The 21,333-nt window shown below is 35.5% G+C and overlaps 1 protein-coding gene across 1 annotated transcript in view; it reads left to right on the top strand.

The window, feature by feature from the left end:
- The window catches only part of LOC125050822 (bifunctional heparan sulfate N-deacetylase/N-sulfotransferase), a 153,732-nt gene that overhangs the window by 10,511 nt on the left and 121,888 nt on the right, over positions 1-21,333 (top strand). The window lies entirely within an intron of this gene.

Below are 21,333 nucleotides of genomic sequence, written 5' to 3'. Positions count from 1 at the left end.
ATTTTTTTAGTTCAATAAAAATAACTGTCTACAATAATAAAAATAGGGGTAAAATAGGGGATGATTTTAGAGGGGTGAAAATTAGGGGTTGTGTGTATTTTTGAATGCTGTATAATAAAAATCAAATAAAACAAAAAAGTTTGGGGTTAACACCTCTTATCACTTAGGGGTTTGAAAGATAGATAGTAGCCGATTCTCAGACTTACTGAATATGCATAAAAAATTTCATAAAAATTGGTCGAGCCGTTTCGGAGGAGTATGGGAACGAACATTGTGGCACGAGTATTTTGTATATTAGATAGTGTTTCACTCAAATTATCATTAACAGACAAAACAAATTTTCAACAGTCGATTAAGTAAATTTTAAACACTACAATAATTATGGCTAATATTATACTGGTTTCATTAACAACATGCATGGTGTCTACAAATCAGTGTAGCTTTAACTAAGATTATGTTTTAGTGTTCTATAATCTTTGGCAGTATGATTGTGTGTCCGAGATACCGCACTTTAACGTGCATGATTTATCTAGCCTACACAGTATAGATTATTATGTTTAATAATGATTATAATAATAATATTGTTTATATTTTTATTGTTTCAGGTAATGCAACTAAAAGGTATTAATATCATTTATTAAGATTTATTAAATCTATCTTTTCAGTTTGAAATGACACATGCTCATGACAGCAACTCTTATAATTATGCAATTCTTATTTATTTACACTTTGTTACCTTATACAAAAACATACATATAATAAAAAACAGGTTCATAAGTTATTAGGCAACGGGCGGCCTTATCGGTAACAAGCCTAGTATGGAACAATAAAAAAGAATCACCTTCAGAGGGTAATCAAATTTTTTCTCACAGTGGTTGCCTAGAAGAGATTGCTCGAAAGCGATAAGGCCGACTGTTGCTCTCCTTATTTTAATTGTATTCTTTTTTTTATAATTGCAACGAAGTGTTAATAAATTTAAATTTCCGTTTATCCTAACAACAAATTTTCATGTCGAATAGTTTTTTATTCCCACCTAAAACGAGTTATTCGAATAAAATCGACACAAACGCATATATGTTTATGCCCCATACCCACGGGGGGCACACTAATCTCCTTATTTAACCCTTAGCAAATGTTCTCTCTAGCCTAACGTTACGTCTTACAATAATGAAGATAACACAAGCATTGTTTGTGAAGTGTCGCCATTGCATTATCATTTTGATGAATGACTAGGTGTTCTATTTAACTATAGATTAAGCAGCATTAAGATCAGAGTGATCAGTTACTGTTGTGATGTATTTTGAAGAATCATTTGTTTTATCTGTGACAGTTTTATGTTTAGAAAATATAAATAGGAAGTCACGTCACAATAGAACAGACACATGGGTTCCATTTTATTTCTTCAAAAGTGCGTATTTTTTTTCTTTAATAGTCGACTGATAAACCAACAGAAGGTCGGCAACGCAGTCGCGAACTTTCTTGCATTTTAAGTGTATATTCAAAAGTGCCTATTTTTCTCTAATAGTCGACTGATAAATAATCAGTCAGTCGCGTAAAAGTTGCCTTCCGAAAATCGAATCTAAAAATCTTGCATAATCTAGCAAAGATAATAATCTTATATTCTTGTAACTTGATATTTTCTTACGCTTGTACGGATAATGATTTAGCATTTCTCTACAAACAATTAATTGTGTGATAGACGACACTTATGCGATAATGTTTCTAGTGATTAAATTACTAATTAGCCCGTATACAATTGTGTTATTTACCATCTATTTTAAATAACAGTCTACATATTTCTTCGTATATCTCTGTTTATGGTAGACGAAAAATATTAAATATAAATAACAATGCGTTTGAAATTAATTATTTGTTTTCACTATGATATAAGTGAGCGCGTCTATTTTGCCCGCTACGGGGCTAAACTGTTTTTTTTTCATTCCCTATCACGTGGATATTGCTATTCACAAATGTATTGTAAAATAAAGTAATTGGCGATTAAAAAGTGGCGGAGAATATTTGCCTGTACTTTTTGACCTTTCTACGCCCTTAATTTGACATCTGGCGGTAAGTTTAGTGTGACCAGTTCATAATTTTATGAACATAAGTGGACACAATTTCCCAAATGAATAAATATTTTCTGACTATGAAACGACGACGACGAAGCTAGTATAAGATTTTCGAAAGATTGATTTCCATCGCGATAAATAATTTGTGTCTTTATTATAAATTTTATAATTTTGACAATAGTACGGTCATGATTGTGTAAAACATTGTTAGAAAGAGTTAGGTATATTATTAGTTTAATTGTATCAAAAAAGGTAGCCTCGTTTCACAACACAAAATGTCTTCCACATAAATTGGGTTATGGGAAAGCTATTTTAACACATGCGCGGTTGTATTTGTTCAGCGATAATCCGGCGAAACCCCTATCTAAGCGAATCACGCCTACAAAAATCTCAAGAGCCGAGACGAAAATCGGATACTTGTATCAGCAACTTTATGCTTTCTTGTCTACGCTTGATTTATGACAAAGTTTAACGATAAACAACTTCGATCCCTTAAGGAGGTGAATCCGAGTTTTATTTGCACGGGACCCATCACGGTTTGTCAACTATTGTTACAGTTTTTGTGTTATTAGGATGTAGGATGAAAGCCGGTGCCCGGGGGAAAGATTCAAACAAGTTACAAGTTAATGGGATCACTTTAAGTCTTTGTCTTGTTATATTTTGCTCAAGGGTTTTTAATACTTTTTACTTATGGGTATTTTTTTCTATTAGACATATATTTGTTTGAATTAGCCTAATTATTTAAAAATTCTTTGTACAAGGATTTCGTGGATTAAATTACGTATTTTGATAAATACTTATAAATCTAAAAGGGTACTTATATATGGGTGATTATATATATTATAGGACACGGCCAGCTACGCTCTTAGCTAATCGACTGCAAAAAGATTATAAAAATGTATTTGTCTAGATAAGGCGTCGTCCACATATGGCAGGTGCTAAATCACCTCGAGCTAAGACCTGGATTGTGGCAATTGGCTCGAACGCGCTTATGTTGCATTAAACGAGTTCCAGCCATATGTGCTCAATACTCATATTACCTATTGTCTTCACAGATATTTGATTCATATCACTTTATATGTGTCGGAGGACCAAAAACTAAAGAGAATCACTGGATCAGACGTAAAAATGATTGCATTTTTTGTGAGGCAAATAAAAATAATGTTTACTATGGAATATAAGATACAGGTATCACTTATTCCACGTCATTAAATTTGAAATGGTAGACATCCCTACTCATCGGCAAAGAAGACAGAGGGTGTAGGACGAGAGAAAAAGCCGGTGAAAAAAACTCGGCAGTCTTTTAAAATAGCAAGTCATCAAACAACAATGTGTTATGTATACCCTCACGCGGCACGATTGCCGTGTGATGGAGGGTTATGTGGGAGTCGCTACTGTTCATACCCACTTATACCTCACGGCGCCACCAGCAATGGCCCGAGGCCACATAACGGCGTAGCCTTGTCCGCATCCCGCCACGTGATGAGCCGTTGAAATGACGGCCATGAATGATGTGGAATTGACCTTAGCAAGGGCCATACTCACATCGGCCAATTCGCTCTGATTTGTAGAACTGGAGGTCGGGTACAATGCTTGAATGCATCAGCAAAAAATGTGTCTATTTCATGTCGTATGATGGTTTACCAAGAGCAGTGTTGGCCTAGTGGATTCAGCGTGCGACTCTCATCCCTGAGGTCGTTGGTTCGATCCCCGGCTGTGCACCAATGGACTTTCTTTCTATGTGCGCATTTAACATTCGCTCGGACGGTGAAGGAGAATATTGTGAGGAAACCGGCTTGCCTTTGGCCCAAACAGCGTCAGTGTCTATGAGATTGACAAATGATCTTGAAACAGATACAGAAATCTGAGTCCCAGACCTAAAAAAGGTTGTAGTGCCATTGATTTATTTCTTATGGTGGTTTACCGTTCTTTAAATGGGTGAATAAAGCTCGCTATAAACGGTTAATTACTTGTATCGTTGGCATTTCTCTATATAGTGGCTCAAGGCATGATTGATGGACAGGTAATGTCTTGTACGCTTGCCTGGGGTGTTACTTAATTAATCACGAGGCCTTAGTGGAGCTCATGGCCTTGTCAGATAGAGGCCATGATGTGTTCTAATATTATTGAATAACATTTTGTATAAAACGAATGAAGATAAAGATTAAAATTTTTGTTAAATATAAGTAGAATTTCTAAAAAGAAAATTCTAAAGGGTCGATTCGGGAGAGTAAAAATAATTGTGTAAAAAAGAGTTTACTGAAATTATGTATTTAGTTAGTTTTAGGTAATTAGGTTTTAAATATTCTAGATATTCTCTACTTTTATATAAAATATATTTTATTAAAATCACTACCTTTTTAGGTCTGAGCCTCAGATTTCTGTATCTGTTTTATGATCACTTATTAATCTAATAGGCAAGTAGGTCAGAATGGGGTCTAACGCACAGTTTCCTCACGATGGTTTCATTCGAGCGAATGTTAAATGCGCACATAGAAATAAAGTCCATTGGTACACAGACGGGCATCGAACATACGACCTCAGGGATGAGAGTCGCACATTGAAGCCAATATAGGCCAACACTGCTCATATTTTTTATTACTAAGTTTTAATGTTTTTCCCTATTCATAAACTTACCACTAAACAGGTTAAAAGGATTAAAAATCACACGCTATTACAGTTTATAAAATCTGTGATATCTTTCAAGAAAGGTACTAGAATAGGTCATAGTTTTATTTTAAATCAACTTGAAAAGCAGCAACTTGTGTAATTTTATAGTTAATTAGTACAGAAGATTCAAGGCATACGTTGAAAGTTCATAATAAATAACCTCAAATATCTTGGCTTCTCGCAACACCTGCATGCATTCGCTTAATTAATCGTGTCTCCTACTCGTTACTTAAAACTTGCATTTATGAGGAAATTCATCTGGTTACAGAAATTAAAAATTTAAATCATGTTATAATACTTTCAAAATAAAGGACTAAAAGCACGAATATGGAAAACGCTTAGGTTTCATAAAAAATCTGTGCATCAGCAAATTTGTGTAAGTCATTGCTACAGAAAGGTATAATATATGTATATTATATTAATATATCTATTAGATAGAATAGATATATAGAATAGCGGGCTTTTCGGGGTATTTGTTGTGTTTCCTCAAAGGATTAAATATTATGACACTATCTGATCAATATATTCTTGAAGCCTTGTTGTACATAAAATATAAACGATTTTAAAACAAATGACTTTCACTAGTATTATACTCGAAAGAGTATATAACTAATCTAAATGACGACCAACCTGGCTTCAGAAGATAGGTAAACCACTCCTTATATGGAAATTGTATTCGTTTTTACAACGAACTCCCAAGCGAAATTAGAGAATTATCACTGAATAAAATCAAAACTCTCGTTAAACGTAAATTAATCGATAAAGTTTTTTATAAATTTGACGAATATTTAAATGATCCTAATCCTTGGGATTGATTTGCTTCAGTTGAAACAATTTGTATGACTCAAAACTTGGCGATTAAAAAGAGTGGTGGAGAGTTTCTTGCCAGCTCTACATACAATTTCCAGCACCTAAGAATAATTGACACAATACATTCCTTAAAGAAGCCTTAAGTGAGTGTTATCCTATTATAACAATTGAAAACCCTTAACACGCAACCTATAACGTTTGAGAAGTTTTTCCGGAAAACGTGTTTCTATTCTCCGATTTGGCAAGGAAATGTGCGAACAAAGCCTTATTGTACAAGGCATCGCTTTCGTTCAAAATACTGTGCTAATCAGAATATCAACTTTTCATATTCGGTCTTGAACGTGGTTATCGGACGTGCCCGGCTTATCCGGCTTTATTCGAAACTCACAACAATAAATTTCCTGCAATGATTACTAGTCTACAATATGACTCGTGTTTTCGTCTCGCTATAACTCACGGCCGTCACAGATTTACTGTATTTTTTGCCCATGAAATAGGACTGTTTTGTTAAAAAATATCTTTGAATAGAGTTGACTTTTTGTTGTGGTCTAATAGTGAGCTGGAAAAGAGACTCTACATGACTTACAATCTAGCCTATACAATAATTATGGCTAATAAGTAATATTATGTTGACTTTATTTTGACTAAGGTAACGTTCATTAACAGTCTTAGTGTTCTATAATGTTTTGACACTCTGTTTGTGTGTCAGAGATACCGCACTTATCAGTAGGTTTATTAACTCAAAAGGTTTAGTTTTATTTAGGCGTCTTATTCCTGTTGTGTCAAGATGGATTCACATGGCTATATAGCCTGTTTAAGTGAGCTAAGCCAAACCGTTTTGCCGTATTTAGGACTGTATCCACATAAAGATCCTTGTGGATACTTTCATTTTTAATACAATGGTGCATTGACAATTCAAACTCAAACTCAAAATAACTTTATTCATATAGGTAAACAAGTACACTTATGAACGTCAGAAAAGAAGTTAAATTAATTCTAAATTGACGTTTACAAGTTCGCAAGTCAAGGGCGTAGCGGGCAGGAAGAACTGGCAAGAAACTTTCCGCCACTCTTTTTAATCGCTAAGTTTTGAGTCACTCTCAATGTCCCGAAGAACCTTGTGTTAATAGTGAGCTGGAAAAGAGAATAATTAATAATATACTCGTATATAGTGTATGTCTGCGCATGAAAATTCCGTTGGCACTTTAAATCTGAAATAAGTGAGAAATAAAAGTGCCCGAGCTCCAATGATTCACACAAAGTATTCATTAAACCACAAATTGCTCTCTCCGGTATAAAAGTGAATAGCCGGGCGTTCATGAATAGCTTAGAAACTAAACGCCCGAGGAAAAATTAATCTAGTGTCCCGTGCCAACAAATATTGTTGTTTGGTTGCCGGCTCGGGGGCTATAAGTAATCTCGGCACGTTATGCACTCTGTTGGCTAGTTTATTGGAAAAGTGGATACTGGTTTCATACAGACGAAGTGCCGTGCAATTTACAAACATTTGCTTGCCAATCATCAGTTAGCTGTTAATCTTGCGTAATTTCGATAACTCGAATGTCAAGGGAACGGCAAAAAGTTCGAGATAACGAGTGTTCGACCTAACATGAACTTCGAGATACATATGATTTAACTGCTGAAATTTCGCCTTACAGAGGCGCGTTTTCTAAGTGTATTTTTGATTTGTAGAGTGGAATTTGAATAACAATTCAACTTTAGTTTTGTAGTATATACATATTTTTTATGAATGTATTTATTCATTGCACGTGTACAAGACAAAAACAATATATTACAAGAATCCGAACATTCATTTTGGATTTTATTGCTATTATTTCGGTGAATTTCAAGTAAGACATCATTATATTTTACTAACTACGACTTACAGAGTCTCCTTTTTGGTATTCGAGAGAAATAACATTTTGTTCGAGTAAAAAGTCTAAATAATTCGAGATACCCTGTGTTTAAGGGTTCAGCGGAAGGGAATGGATATTTTTCTACTTAACGAGGTTCGAGTTATCGAGATTTACTGTAGTACACAATTTGGAATCGTTGAAAGTAAACAATACGAAGAGCTAAGAGAATCGAAGCGTCGAGCGGACTCTTCGAGCAAGTTGCCATTAAAATTCATTCAGTCGTCGGGAGTACTGCACTTAAGTCTGTTTTACTAAAGCTCAGTATTAAAATAGTTTCTGAAACGCCTTTTCGTTTCACTCAAAGAATTTCATTGAAATTAATTACAAACTTCAACTTCCACGGCAATATACGTTTCGATTTGAAGCATCTGCTAATTTAAGAATTCCTTTCGAGTGGGAATTTTAGTTTTGTTCATCCGCTCCGTTCATTTTGTCTCAATTAATTAATTTATTTAATAATTTAGCGGAGGCTACGGGGAAGCTGCTGTCTTCGTTCGGTTTCCTTGTTGTAAATTTATATCGCCAAGACGCGCTTGGAATTTAAACGTGGATGTATTTTCTTAACGAAGTTATGAATTTTGAGCTCTAATTTCCCAACGATTTATGTAGAATATTACATCTTTTATTCAACGGTTAGTGTAAGAAACATTTTTAATTAACAACAGGTGCTTGCGATATCATCTGTTAAGACAAAACTGAATGCTTTATTTTAGTACAAAAACTGAAATAAAGAATACCACGTACAAGGCGAAAAGGAAAAGATTCGTCTTTACTGATAACATTAAAAAGTTTGTTTTACAGGACGTGTACGTCTTGACTTGTTTTGGCAATGTTTTATATTGATTTTTTGACTTGTTATACGCAGAGCAGTAGTCGTTCCTGAATTCGTGGGTTCAATACCAGCTGTGCACCAAGACTTTCTCTTTATGTGCGCATTTAAATCGCGCCCGTAGGGTGAATGTTAAATATCTATTCTCAATAGCCTCAATAATCATTCTCAATACCCGAGACCCAAGACGGCGGCATTTGTCAGGCACATAATGTTGATCATATTAGAACAAACAAATGATCACTAAACATATCTAGAAATCTACACCCAGACGTAAAAAGGCATTAGCGCCACTGTTTTTATTCGACAACAAAGCACCGTTGCAAGCCTTGCGTTCGTGCGTTCAAACCCACCCTGGCTGGCTAACACATTTTAGACGCTTTTACCCATATCATACGTATTATAATTAAATAGGACGAAATCGTAGCTCTTAAATTTACAGAAGTTGAAGGAAGATCCTGGTCAAATTGAAACCTAAAATTGTGGTGTAGCACCATTGATTACACAGATATCTTGTGCTATATTCAAAACAGACCTGTAAAATATCTTGAAGCGTAACATCGAGACGATTTGGCACTGGTAATGAGACTTCCGGAAATTGGGGCAGTCGTCTATTGAGGGGGAAATCTTATCTTTACTAATTTACTCATCGATACATAATTTACTACTTCCGCTTTATAGATGTGTATTAGTTCGGAGTGTGTATCGAGATACAGCGAATATAAATTAATCGATATATATTATTGTTAGATAGAAGTTGAAATGATCAATTAAAATACATGTCTGTTTTGGGTATTGTACGACAGTATTTGTTTCATCTTCCATATTTTTTTATTCTAAGTAATCTCTATATATATAAAATTCTCGTGTCATGTTCGTTCCCATACTCCTCCGAAACAGCTCGACCGATTTTTATGAATTTTTTTATGCATATTCAGTAAGTCTGAGAATCGGCTACTATCTATCTTCCAACCCCCTATATGATACAGCATACAAGAATACATATGTACAACCCTTAATTTTCATGTTAGCTCTACGATCAACCCCTATTTTTATTTGTTTATTATAAATGTATAACTTGAACTCTGAGGTTTATATACAGAAAAACCTAAATAGTTTTCATTCCGAAAAACCAAACAGTCTCTGGAGTAGCATAGCAAAATGTTCCATGTTGGTATGTACGAAAGAGGCTAATCATTAAGTAGAAACGAAGTTCGCGGGGGCAGCTAGTATACATATATTATTATTTTTAAAGTAACTAATAAAATATATCACAGCAGCTATTAGTTCATCAAAGTCCATCCAACAAACACCTTCCTGGCCGTTTTAAAAACTCGCTCGGAAATTCGATTTTTGAGTAAATCTTTGAAAATATACTGTTTTTAAACAGAGGTACGATAATCCTTATTTTTTCCAGTGATTCTGAGTCTACACTTTTTACATTCCCCTAGAGACATCACTCGATAAAATTGTGGATTTAACAGTCCCTAGAAATTTGCTCTTCATATAAAAATATTCTAATATTTGTATAGTGTTAATTGAGAAATCCAAAGTTATGTTATTAATTAATTCATATCTACGGCAATAAAACTAAAACCATTAAGGCTAATACCGAACTAATTTGTAATATCGGCATGGAAATTGCTAAAACAGTTAACTTAGGCGCCGAAGGAGCTGGGGATGTAATTAAAATAAATATTTGGCACGAATCCGGGTCGCGGCGGTTAAGTAGAGACATTCTCGCCCTTTGAACAAGTTCTTGTTTATGTTTGTTCATTATTACATAAATATAAATGGGAATTTTGTCTTTATCCGAGGAAACTTTGGCTTTACCGTCACCTTATTTTTCCTTAACATTTTTCTTAACGTTATGCTTGTATGTTCAAATATTTAATATTATCACGCGACTGATGTCAAAGACTTTCCGCTGCCGATCTCATGGTTGCGAAAATAATGCGCTAGAAACATAATTTCGAGAGTTTTTACGTAATACCGATTTGACGTCAATCTGCCTAGATTTAAATATCTAAATGGTTATGCGTTCATACCTTATAATTTACAAGACACGTGGCAATTATATGTCCGATCTGTATTCATGAAGTGTACGCATAATTAACTGGCCGTCGGCGACTATGTTTGATTGCACATTAGCATCCCAACTTGATGCCAAGTCACGAATAGCACAATGTTACTATTATGCACCGATTTAATATATTGACGCATCTGTAATATCCGATATCATAATGGATGTAAATCATATGTACTTTATTATATGTGCAGAATATTAGAAAATTGTAGACGTGCTACGAAGGTCGTAGCACTGCTACGATATTTGTGGGTCTCTTTTTTGAGTATGTTGTTAGTTGTTTTCGTTACATTTTTTAAAATTTAATTATTCTATGGAGGCAAGATAAGCCCTTCTACAAGACGTCTGTCCTTGCCATAAAAAATCGTAGTAAAGCATTTAATAACGCGCATAGCGATACGCAAGCCTTGCTCGAGAATAATAATAAAAGAAATATTTAACCTGAACTATTGTTTCATTTTACGCCGTATTTCAGAACATAAGGAGTTAATTACAATGCCTGCAGGCTTCCCGCTCCATCCGATAATGTGGAAATGCTCAAGCTGCATTTTCTGAAGCGTTTTTATACCTTTCCTGGCTAGTTTTTTATCATCCCACTGCACTCTTATATTCACTTTTTGCGGTCATTTCAGAGAATCGTTATGGATTATTAATTTCATCTTTTGTGTTTTTTTACGTTGATTGTAAGAATTTAGCAAGCGCTTCTATGTATAAAAAGTAGTGTATTTGTTTCATAGAATTATTTATGCGAAATAATATTTGAAACTCTTCTTGAGAAATGTGAGCGCTTATCCGACGTGCATATTTACGAAATAGGAAACGTATTTCCGGGCTTAAGACAGCCGTTTCTGAATCGTAGTTTATACGCTAAGCAAAATGTACAAATCGACATACAGACGATTTATGTTAGGATTATACAAATATATGACGTTTAGTCTAGTCTTAAGTTATATGAAATGTACGTATACAAAGTAAAAGCGGATATCCTTTAATAAAGTGGGTTTCCTGCTTCAAAAGGCTGTCTTCAGTGATTGCGTTTTATTTCTTTGAATAGTTTCTTCAAAGGTCGCACTAGCGTTAATCGTTTTATAGCAGCGAAAGTGCAAAGTGGGGCGTAGGAGATTATTCAAGGAGGCTCCCTCGGTGAGCTTGAATTCATTATTGTCTCTCATCGACGATGCGCTTTAAAAACTGCTGACTTTATCGCTAACGACACATGAGGACTCTTGGTGGATTGCTCTTTTGGGTACATGAATATACCGAGGCCAATGGGTCAAATGCGGGAGATTATTAACATATTATGTTCAAGAAAAGCCCGTTCAAGTATTATTAATTCTATGCAATACGCTAACAAGAGTGCCTTTAAGTGATTAGCATGTAGTATCTGTTTAGAATGTATCAAATCTCCTTTGACCCGTATTTTACGTATGCGCAAGCTGAGTAACTACGAATTTGTAACTCAAATAGTATTAATGCGGACATGCGGGCTTCAATAGTTTATATGAAATTGGAATCAGTTTCAAATGTTCTTAGCAATTATGGAACTCCGTATACTTTGAGCAAAGCTTTGAATGGAGCGGCTTACAATTTCGAATTCATATATAAGTCGAAAGCCCTAAAGTACACTCTTAATTAAAACGTGTTTAGGCTTGTGGTCGTCTAGATTTTATGAATGCTGTCGTAATATGTTAAGCTGTATCAAAAACGTCTTGCACTAATAGAATTTTCATGTAAAGTTGTAATAAAATCTCGCTGTTGCCGACTCAAACTCAAAATAATTTTATTAATATAGGTTACCAAGTACACTTGTGAACGTCTACAGAAAAGATGTTAAATTGATTCTAAATTTACATTTACTACCAGTTCGCAAGAAGAACAGGCAAGAAACTCTCCGCCACTATTTTTAATCGCCAAGTTTTGAGTCATACAAATTGTTTCCAAGTATTAGGACCATTTAAATAATCGTTAAATTCATAAAAAAACTTTATTTATTTATTTACCCTTCGTTGCAAATGAAAGAAACACAATACATAAAAATTCAATGGGATGCAACGGGCGGCCTTATCGCTAATAAGCGATCTCTTCCAGGCAACCCTAGTTAAGAGAAAAACTTAAAAAAAATAAAAAAGAAACATGCGTGCGAGAAGTGCAGAATCCTTAATCTAAAGTAATACAAACTAAAAACTTAAAAGCTAATCTTACAAATACATGGACAGCGAATAGTGATGTAAAAGGATTTACATAAGAATTATACAAGTCACGATTGATGAGGATAGGATAAGGTTAAGAAATGATTATACAGAAGAGTTTTAAAAGATGACAGAGAGGTAGCCAATCGTACGAAGTCAGGCAGCGTATTCCACAACTTAATGGCGGAGATCGTAAAAGAATTGCCTAAGAAGGATGAAGTGTGGGATGGAATTTCCAATAAACATCTATTAGAAGAGCGTAACATATAGTTAGAAGGACCTAAGAATTTGAAGTGATTTTTGAGATAAGAAGGGGTTTTCGGATTGAAAAGAATTGAGTATAGAAGTTGAAGAAGATGAGCGTGACGTCTGAATCGAATAGGTAGCCACCCCAGCTGCCTGCGGAATTTAGACACATGGTCATATTTTCTAAGACCAAATATGAAACGTATGCAGAAATTCTGCAGGCGTTCGATCTTGTCAAGAAGCTCTTCGTTCAAATCAGAGGAGCATGAGTCCGCATAATCAAGAATAGGAAGCAGAAGAGACTGCGCTAACATAGTTTTAGTGCGGATAGGAAGGAAATTAGAAAGACGTCTCAGAGTAAAAGAAGCGGCGTAAAGTTTACGGCTGATCTCCTTTACGTGATGACCCCAGGAAAACGTTTGGTCGAAGAAGACCCCAAGGTTTTTAACAGTCTTATTGAGGGCCAAGGCCACACCGTCAAGGTAAACATCAGGGAGCTGAGCCCATTTGACTCTTGAAATAAAGAAAGGGCTTCCGATGATGATGACTTGACTCTTGGCAGGATTAATTTGAAGACCAAAGTCTTTACTCCAGTTGGCTATGTTTTCAAGATCATCATTCATCGCCTGTATTGCAAGAGGAAGCTCATCCAGTGTAGACTGAACGTAGATTTGGAGGTCATCAGCGTAAAGGTGATAACTAGCGGATAGATGTGCAGTCAGGGTATTGATAAAGATAGAAAAAAGAAGAGGTGAAAGAACGCCACCCTGCGGAACACCAGCACTTATACTATTCCACTGAGAGTAAGCATCATTCATTTTAATACGCTGCCGACGACCGTTAAGATAGCTATGAAACCAGTCAATAGCGGATGGACAGATATTCATAGAGCGAAGCAACCCAAGCAGAATTTCAAAGTTCACAGTATTGAAAGCATTGCTAAAGTCAAGCAGAGTGAGAACAGTGAGCTGCCCACCATCCATCCCTCGGCGAATGTCGTCACAAACTTTAACCAATGCAGTAGTCGTGCTATGCCCCGGGCGGAAACCCGATTGGAGAGGGTCTAGAATTGAGTTTTTATTCAGAAATCCGCTAAGCTGCGAGTGTATAAGGCGCTCTAAAGCTTTAGATAGGAATGGTAGAATAGAAATGGGCCGGAAGTCAGAAAAGTTAATTGGATCGGGCCGTTTGGGAATAGGAATAACTAGACTATCCTTCCAAGAAGTAGGGAATTTACCACTAGTAACTGAATAATTAAAAATATGAGTAATAACATGAAGAATAGCTGGCAAGATAGGTAAGATCATAGCACGACTAACTTGATCGCATCCGACAGCATCCGACGAGATAGACAGTATGCAACCCTCCACTTCGCGCTCGGTGAATTCAGTGAAATTAAAAGGCATGAAGTTTGGAGTTGGAAGAGAAGCTAGATTATTGATTGTCTTCCTAAGAGAAGACTTATCGTGGGCAGGAGAACAGGTGAAATGAGAGTTAAGGTTGTTTATATCTATTGCTGAAGAAATAATATTCTGTGCCGATCTGCCAATCCCCAGGGTTTTGAGGAACTTCCAGATTTTTGAGGTGTCGCCATTGGATACTGAGTCGTGGATATGTTGCCTTTGAGCATCACGACAGCGAGTATTACAACGATTGCGAACTACTTTATATTTTTCGCGCTCCGCGTCAGATTTGGCAGTTCTCATTTTAGCTATGGCTCTGTTTTTTTGGTGAATCAATCTTTTTATCTCATCAGAGAGCCAGGGAGCAGGTAAATATTTAAGTTTAACACGTCTCAATGGGGCGTGCTTATCATAGAGGTTTGTGATGGAAGAAGTGAACAACTCAACTTTGTCGTCGAGGTAAGCTAAGTCGTACAGACCACTCCAGTCAATTTTGGATGCATCACTGAGCAGGCTATCATGGTCGATTCCACCAAAGCTGCGACGCATAACTACCGTGGGCTTCTGTTTGGGTGGCTTCGCTTTAAAGGAGAGATAGAGAAGGTCATGGTGAGAGAAGGCGACAGCAGGAAGTTGCCCATGCTTAGTGACAAGGTGAGGAGAGGAAACAAAAATAAGATCCAAAAGTGACGGAGTAAAACCGGGGACTTTATGCGTAGCGTTAAGATATAAGTTTTGTAGGTTGTAAGAGTGAGTTAAAGAAAGGAGCCGTCTGGAGCGAGAATCATTTTTCAGCAGACATGTGTTAAAGTCACCCATGACTATTGTGTTTTTATATAAGGGAGAAAATTGGTCAATGGTGTCTTCAAAGGAATCAAAGTAGTCCACCGATGATGAAGGGGAATAGAAGACTCCCAGGAGAAGCTTAGAGTTGGATAGAAGAACTTCGATAAGGAGATGCTCGGCTGCATTGCTAGGTGGAGGCTGTGGCGATGAGTTAATGATGGAGAAGGGGATATGAGAACGTAAGTAAATTGCCACACCACCACCACGCGTGCCGAGTCGGTCATTTCTAATTAAATTGTAACCAGGAAGAGAGTAAGTACCAGAGGATAGGGAAGGATTGAACCAAGTTTCAGAAATAAGTATGGCATGGATGTCTTTAGAGGCCAACGTAAGGAGATCTGTGTGATGAGCTGGAACACTCTGAGCGTTAATGTGTACAACATTGAAGTGCTTAGGCAAGTTTTGAAAAATAGAGGATAAGGCATCATTTAGGGTAGGCGTGGAGGAGTCAATGCTATGGAAGGAGTCACAATCGGACGAATCCAGAGATAAGAAATCAGAGTTATCACTACTGCAATCCATGATTCACAAAAGTATGATAATAAAAAATAAAATAAAAAATAAAACTAATCTAAAAGTTAAATAAAATCTACACCAAGTATATTATAAACGCTTAAACTTTAAAAAAAAAAAAAAAGATGTTCTTACGATCGCACTCAACCGCTGATATGTAAGGATTAGTACAACAATAGGTATTAGCAATGATATAGAAGTAGTGAACGGATATGAATAATATAGATATACACTGTAAGAATATCTTCTGTAAATCTTAAAGAACTAAAGAGACTAATTATAACTATTTCTAAAAACAGTTTAACAAGGAAATATGTATATCTAGAGGGTTCAATCTACAATATTAATAATAAGAATATTCAACTCCAGTACAGCCACTTAACTAAGAGATATCAGCTGTGGCCCATTTTATAGGAAGGCTTCACAGACTACATTCATGAGTAAATATGTATATACAGTAATTTTTCTAGTTAGTGGAAGTGACAGTTGACATACAGTGTGACAGACGACAGTGTCAATGAATCAAGCAATTAGCGTCTAAACTAAATAAACATTAATGATTAAACATAGAAATATAAGATAAATCACTTACAAATATTACCCAAACTAGTTATTAAAACTAAATTAAACATCAAAAGTTGGTAATTGCATTATATTACAGAAAAATTCAGAGTTATGCTAAGTGTGCAGTTCAGCAAGTAACAAAACATAATATAAAGTTGAAGTAACCCACTCGTAATCAGTTCTTTGCGATCTTCCTGGTTCGAGATTTTAACTTGGGTGAAGTTACCTTAGAATCGTTAGTAGATGGGGGAATGCTTGCAGGAGCCGTATCAACATCTTTCATTGAATTAACACGGCGACGCTCACCGTTAGCGCCAATAACATATATGTGGCCATTCCTGGTCCAACACTTGCTGATTCCGAAATGCCTTCTTGCAGCCATAAACAAATTATGCCTGGTTTTGGTCAGGAACTCAGATATAGTGATGCCGGTCCCCTTTAAGCCAGATTTAGCCAACCAAATTTTGTCCTTGTCACAGTGTTCCCTTAGCTTAATTAGTACAGGGCGAGGCTTATCATCACGTTTTATGCCCACTCTGTGACACCGACTAAAACTAGCTTCACTTACATTAGGGCATTTGAGCAGAACGGATAACATGTTAGCAATTGTCCCTGGGTTCTCATCTTTAGACTCATTTATGCCATGCAACAACAAACACTTACGTCTGCTGCGCATTTCCTGCTCCTCTTGCACTTTAAAAAGAATTTCCATTTGAGCCTGGAGATTCTTGAGACAGAACAGTACTGAGCTTTTAAATGCCTCATACTCCCTAGTTAGTGGTGTTTGCTCGAGGGATGGAGACCTTTCCTGTGCTGCCAAGAGCCGCTGCTGGAACTCATCCATTTTAGAGGACACCATTACAGACACATCCATCATTGACTTTTTTAGTTCTTCCATAATAATTGAATAGGTTGTTGAGAAATAAAAGATGAAGGTAGTTTACAACAAGAAAATTCTACTTTGGGATAATTATTGTTATCAGAAGGATATAATTAAGGAAAAATTAGCGATTCATATGCAATACAACACTAGTACATCACTAACAGTGTAAGTAATATAATTTGAGTTCAAAAACTATTTTTAATTAGCACAAAACACAGAGATACACCAATGCGTGTTAACACTACCCACACGATTTGTGATTTTATTAGTGATTTTCGTTTAACGAGAGTTTTTAATTTATTCTCTAATTTCGCTTGAGAGTTGTTGTAAATACAATTTCCATATATGGAATGGTTTATTACTGCCTAGTTTCTGAGTTTAGTGACCGTTTATTAGGTATTACTTTATCGTTGGTTTCTTAACATAGACCTCGGCCGGACCGGTCTCTAAAATAAAACTTTGTATTAACTAGACGAAATAATATAATTTATACTCATATAAAAATAATACATAATTTATGTACCTAGTGACATTTCTATAAATATATTTTGTAATTAAACAATTTTTTCGTTATAATCTAAATAGAAAATACATTTCTAACTAAAACAATTGTCTAAAATAACACGTTTAATGTAAAGATTAAATAGAATTTGCAGAAATACCAGAGAGTTACAAAAACAAAACGTTCCATGTCCTCAAGCAAATCTCCTTTTCGCTGAGTCGTTTTAACCTCAAATGTAAGCAGTCTTATCTTACCTCACTGAAGGATTTTTTGCTTAACATTTCTATGTTTGTTGTTTAAATCGTATTAGTCTACCATATTCGTCATTAAAATAATTATTCTGTTTGAGTTTGAAAATATTTTTGTTATTCCGGTGACAAACGCGTTACAGGTTATAATTTACACCTACACGAGTAAATCGTGTAGGTCACCAATACAAATGCTGTTTAAATTTACTTAATATTGTTTTTAATCGAATTTTACAATAAATTAAAGTACAACAGGCCGCTTAGAAGTCTAATCTTAGAAGCATTTAATGTATATTTCTTTTTTGACGTTCATAAGTGTACATTGTGTTACCTACATGAATAAATGATTTTTGACTTTTGACGTTGACTTATGTACTTTTAATCAATACAGATACCTAAAGGAAGATTGCAATAGAAACGTGTTTTCAAACACGGCTATTATTATTTAAAGTACATAAATTAAAAAGGATACATGAAACTAAGATTCTACCGGTTGGATGATTACATGTCTATCAGGCATCTATGTTGACTCTTTAGAAGTCTTCAATGAGAGAATTCAAGATTTTGATTTGGAGATAGAAGTCGACTCTAGTATCACGTTATGATTATTGCCAGTGCATCCTGGCTGTCGACAGCATGCCTTGGACACTTGAGACGCTGGCTCGTACCCAACGCGTTTTATCTTAATGCACTCATACCACCCATAACTCCCCTTTCTACTCCACGATTGTTTCAGCTATACGAAGAGTCGTTAACGGGAAATTTGATACGACCGACGGTTCTTAGCGTCGAACATTCGCCAAGACTGCAGTTATATTAAACTATCTAACTTCCTCGAGTGCCGTCGTCTGAATTAACAACTTTATAAAACTTAATGAACGAAACTTCTAGTATATTGAAGCATTGATTAAAGTAGACGTGTTCTTATTTTAAATAAAGCTACTGTTAGTGTTCGGAATATTACGGAAAGTTTTAGAAAATATTTTCAAAATCTAAAAATATTCACCTTGTCACTTACACAAGAACATAAACATATAAGTGCCGTACGCATATTATATAGATCACCTTCAATCTTTCCTAAAGTTATTCTATAAAACTGTAAAACTGTTTAAAAAAAACCATACTCCTCCCGCAAAGACCGGCAACGGACCCACTAAAGGGGGTGTCCATGGACTGCGAAAACTGCCCTTTTTGGGCGGCCTTTAGACTTGTCTTGACTTGACAAATCTAAAGTAAAGTACGTAAGAAAAGTTACTATAAAAATTATATAGGTTATTATATTATAGCGGCAGCTAAATAGACTTCTCCTGCATAGGCGTGCCCTCCGATAGGCCGCATCTCACTTAACATCTGTATTGTGGTCCATGGTCTATCCAGTTATATATCTAGAGAATTTACTTAAATAACTATGTAATTTAGGTAACACAGTTGAGTTACGCATTCACAGTTCATTATATTAATCGAACAGGAATTTAATCATTTTCAAGTAATATTAAGTAATTAAATCAACTGGCTTGTCTCTCGTGTTACGTCAAAATAGATGGGTTTCAATATGTATAAATATTACACAGTTACCTATGTACATCTCCGTACAGAAAGCGAAAAAGAGGAAGACATCTTAGAAGGTGGGATAGACCAAATTAAAGAAACAGCAGGTGGTACATGGTGGTACATACATACTTATAATAATTATTAGACAGGTACATTTGGTTTATCATTAAATCGTGTTTAAATATTAATAACTACTACTGAAAAGCAAAACATGTTGAGTACCGTCAAACCAGTGGCACTACAGCCTTATAAATATGAGACTACATTATAACCATTGTAACCATGGTAACAAGCACAGTGCTATATTTCGCTATACGCACTTTATTACATCACAATAACACAAAACAAGGAGAGCCTCAAAGTCTCCATCTCATAACTAATTCTTATTAATATCTAACAAAAACGCATAGAAGTATAAATTCACATCGAAACAAAAATGCACTCTATTGACGTTATATCGGAAAAGTGTATGAAGTTTGTTACTTGTTTTGCGTTCAATATTTCTGTGTGTGAAATAACCGTTGACAGGGCGTTGGCGGAAATGGTACCCGTCGCCGAGCCATCATGCCCTGGTCCAATAGACCTGCACCCGACGCTCATATCCGCTGTGAAATCGAACGTGATTCCATGATACTGGTGTGCTATCGGTTGTGTATGTGTTTAATTTTCATCCGTTATAACGTGACATATTGGATGCCGATATTTGAATAACTCTGTCCGTGTTACATACTATGTAGTGAGATTAGTTTGAAATCTATTGCGATGTTTTAATTTTTTATCAAACTTTTGTTGTGAATTGGTCTAGTATATTTATTTGAAATAGTCATTTAATGATATACTAAATCAATCTAGGTGAATTAATAATTTCATATTTTGATTGAATTTTGGGGTCACAAAAAGGGTTACATATTTTAAGCCGAAACGTATAACTACCTGCTATTACACTATTTTAATTAACGACTGATTTTTAGTCGTGACATTGCATACACAACTTGACAGATTACACAAATGTTTAAGGAGTGAAAATAAGTTGATCGAACGAGGTGATTGCTAAGTTTTTTTTTAATTGCATCTGTATTTACTGAGACATCATTGAACATTAAGATCCAGCCTAACTTCTGACTAATAAGTAATTTAAGTCTAACCGAATTTACTAACAACGATATTTAAGATAAGAAAGCGTCCCACTACACTACTTACAGTCCCTATTAAAGGGAAAACAACTCTGTTCAATTTTTGTTACATTTTTTTCACTTACCACTGTTTAGCACTTAAGACTAACGTGTACTATTACTAATTTACCAATTCAAATGGTTTTGTCATTTTTAATCTTCTTACTGGTGTCAAGTTAAAACATAATTGACATTAAAAAGGCACAGTTCTAATAAACCCCTTTCAGAGTGTACAACGCGAAAGAATTCAAAATAAAAGGTCTAAAAAATTTTAAAATCTTTTATGTTGCCGAGAATGCAGCGAAAAATTGTCGAATGAATGTCGCAAAATGTCACGTCACTCGACGAAGAGAAACACCCGAATTAAATTCCTTGTACGGAATATACACGTGCCAGGCGTTTGGCAAATTTCACGAGTTGACGAAAATTAGATATTACATAACGATTTTATTTATTAAGGTTTTCCCGCTACGCCGTAAGTTCAGAGACTTTATGTGGTAGGCTCCTGTGTCAATTGTACGAGACAAATTGAAACATTAGAATTGAAAATATGTGTCTCGTTGCCTTCTAATAAAGTAGTATTATATCTACAATATCATCAGTTGTCGAGGCAGAATACGAAATTCCACCCGTATCACCTCGACGTTCCAAAACTGAGCGTTTTCAGTTTATATCGCGCACTATCACAGTGTAACCAGTTGCCCACAGAAGTATTTCCGAACCAATTCGACTTAGGTTCCTTCAAGTAAAATTACCAATACCTAAATGGCCGACAACGCACTTGCGAGACTTCTGGCATTACAGGGCGTTTGCCCCCTGTAATATAAAAAATGATT

The sequence above is a fragment of the Pieris napi genome, chromosome 7 (genome assembly GCF_905475465.1).
Source record: "Pieris napi chromosome 7, ilPieNapi1.2, whole genome shotgun sequence".
Classification (NCBI taxonomy): domain Eukaryota; kingdom Metazoa; phylum Arthropoda; class Insecta; order Lepidoptera; family Pieridae; genus Pieris; species Pieris napi.
Note: the sequence above shows the minus strand (reverse complement) of the source record. Positions and strands in the feature narration are given on the sequence as shown.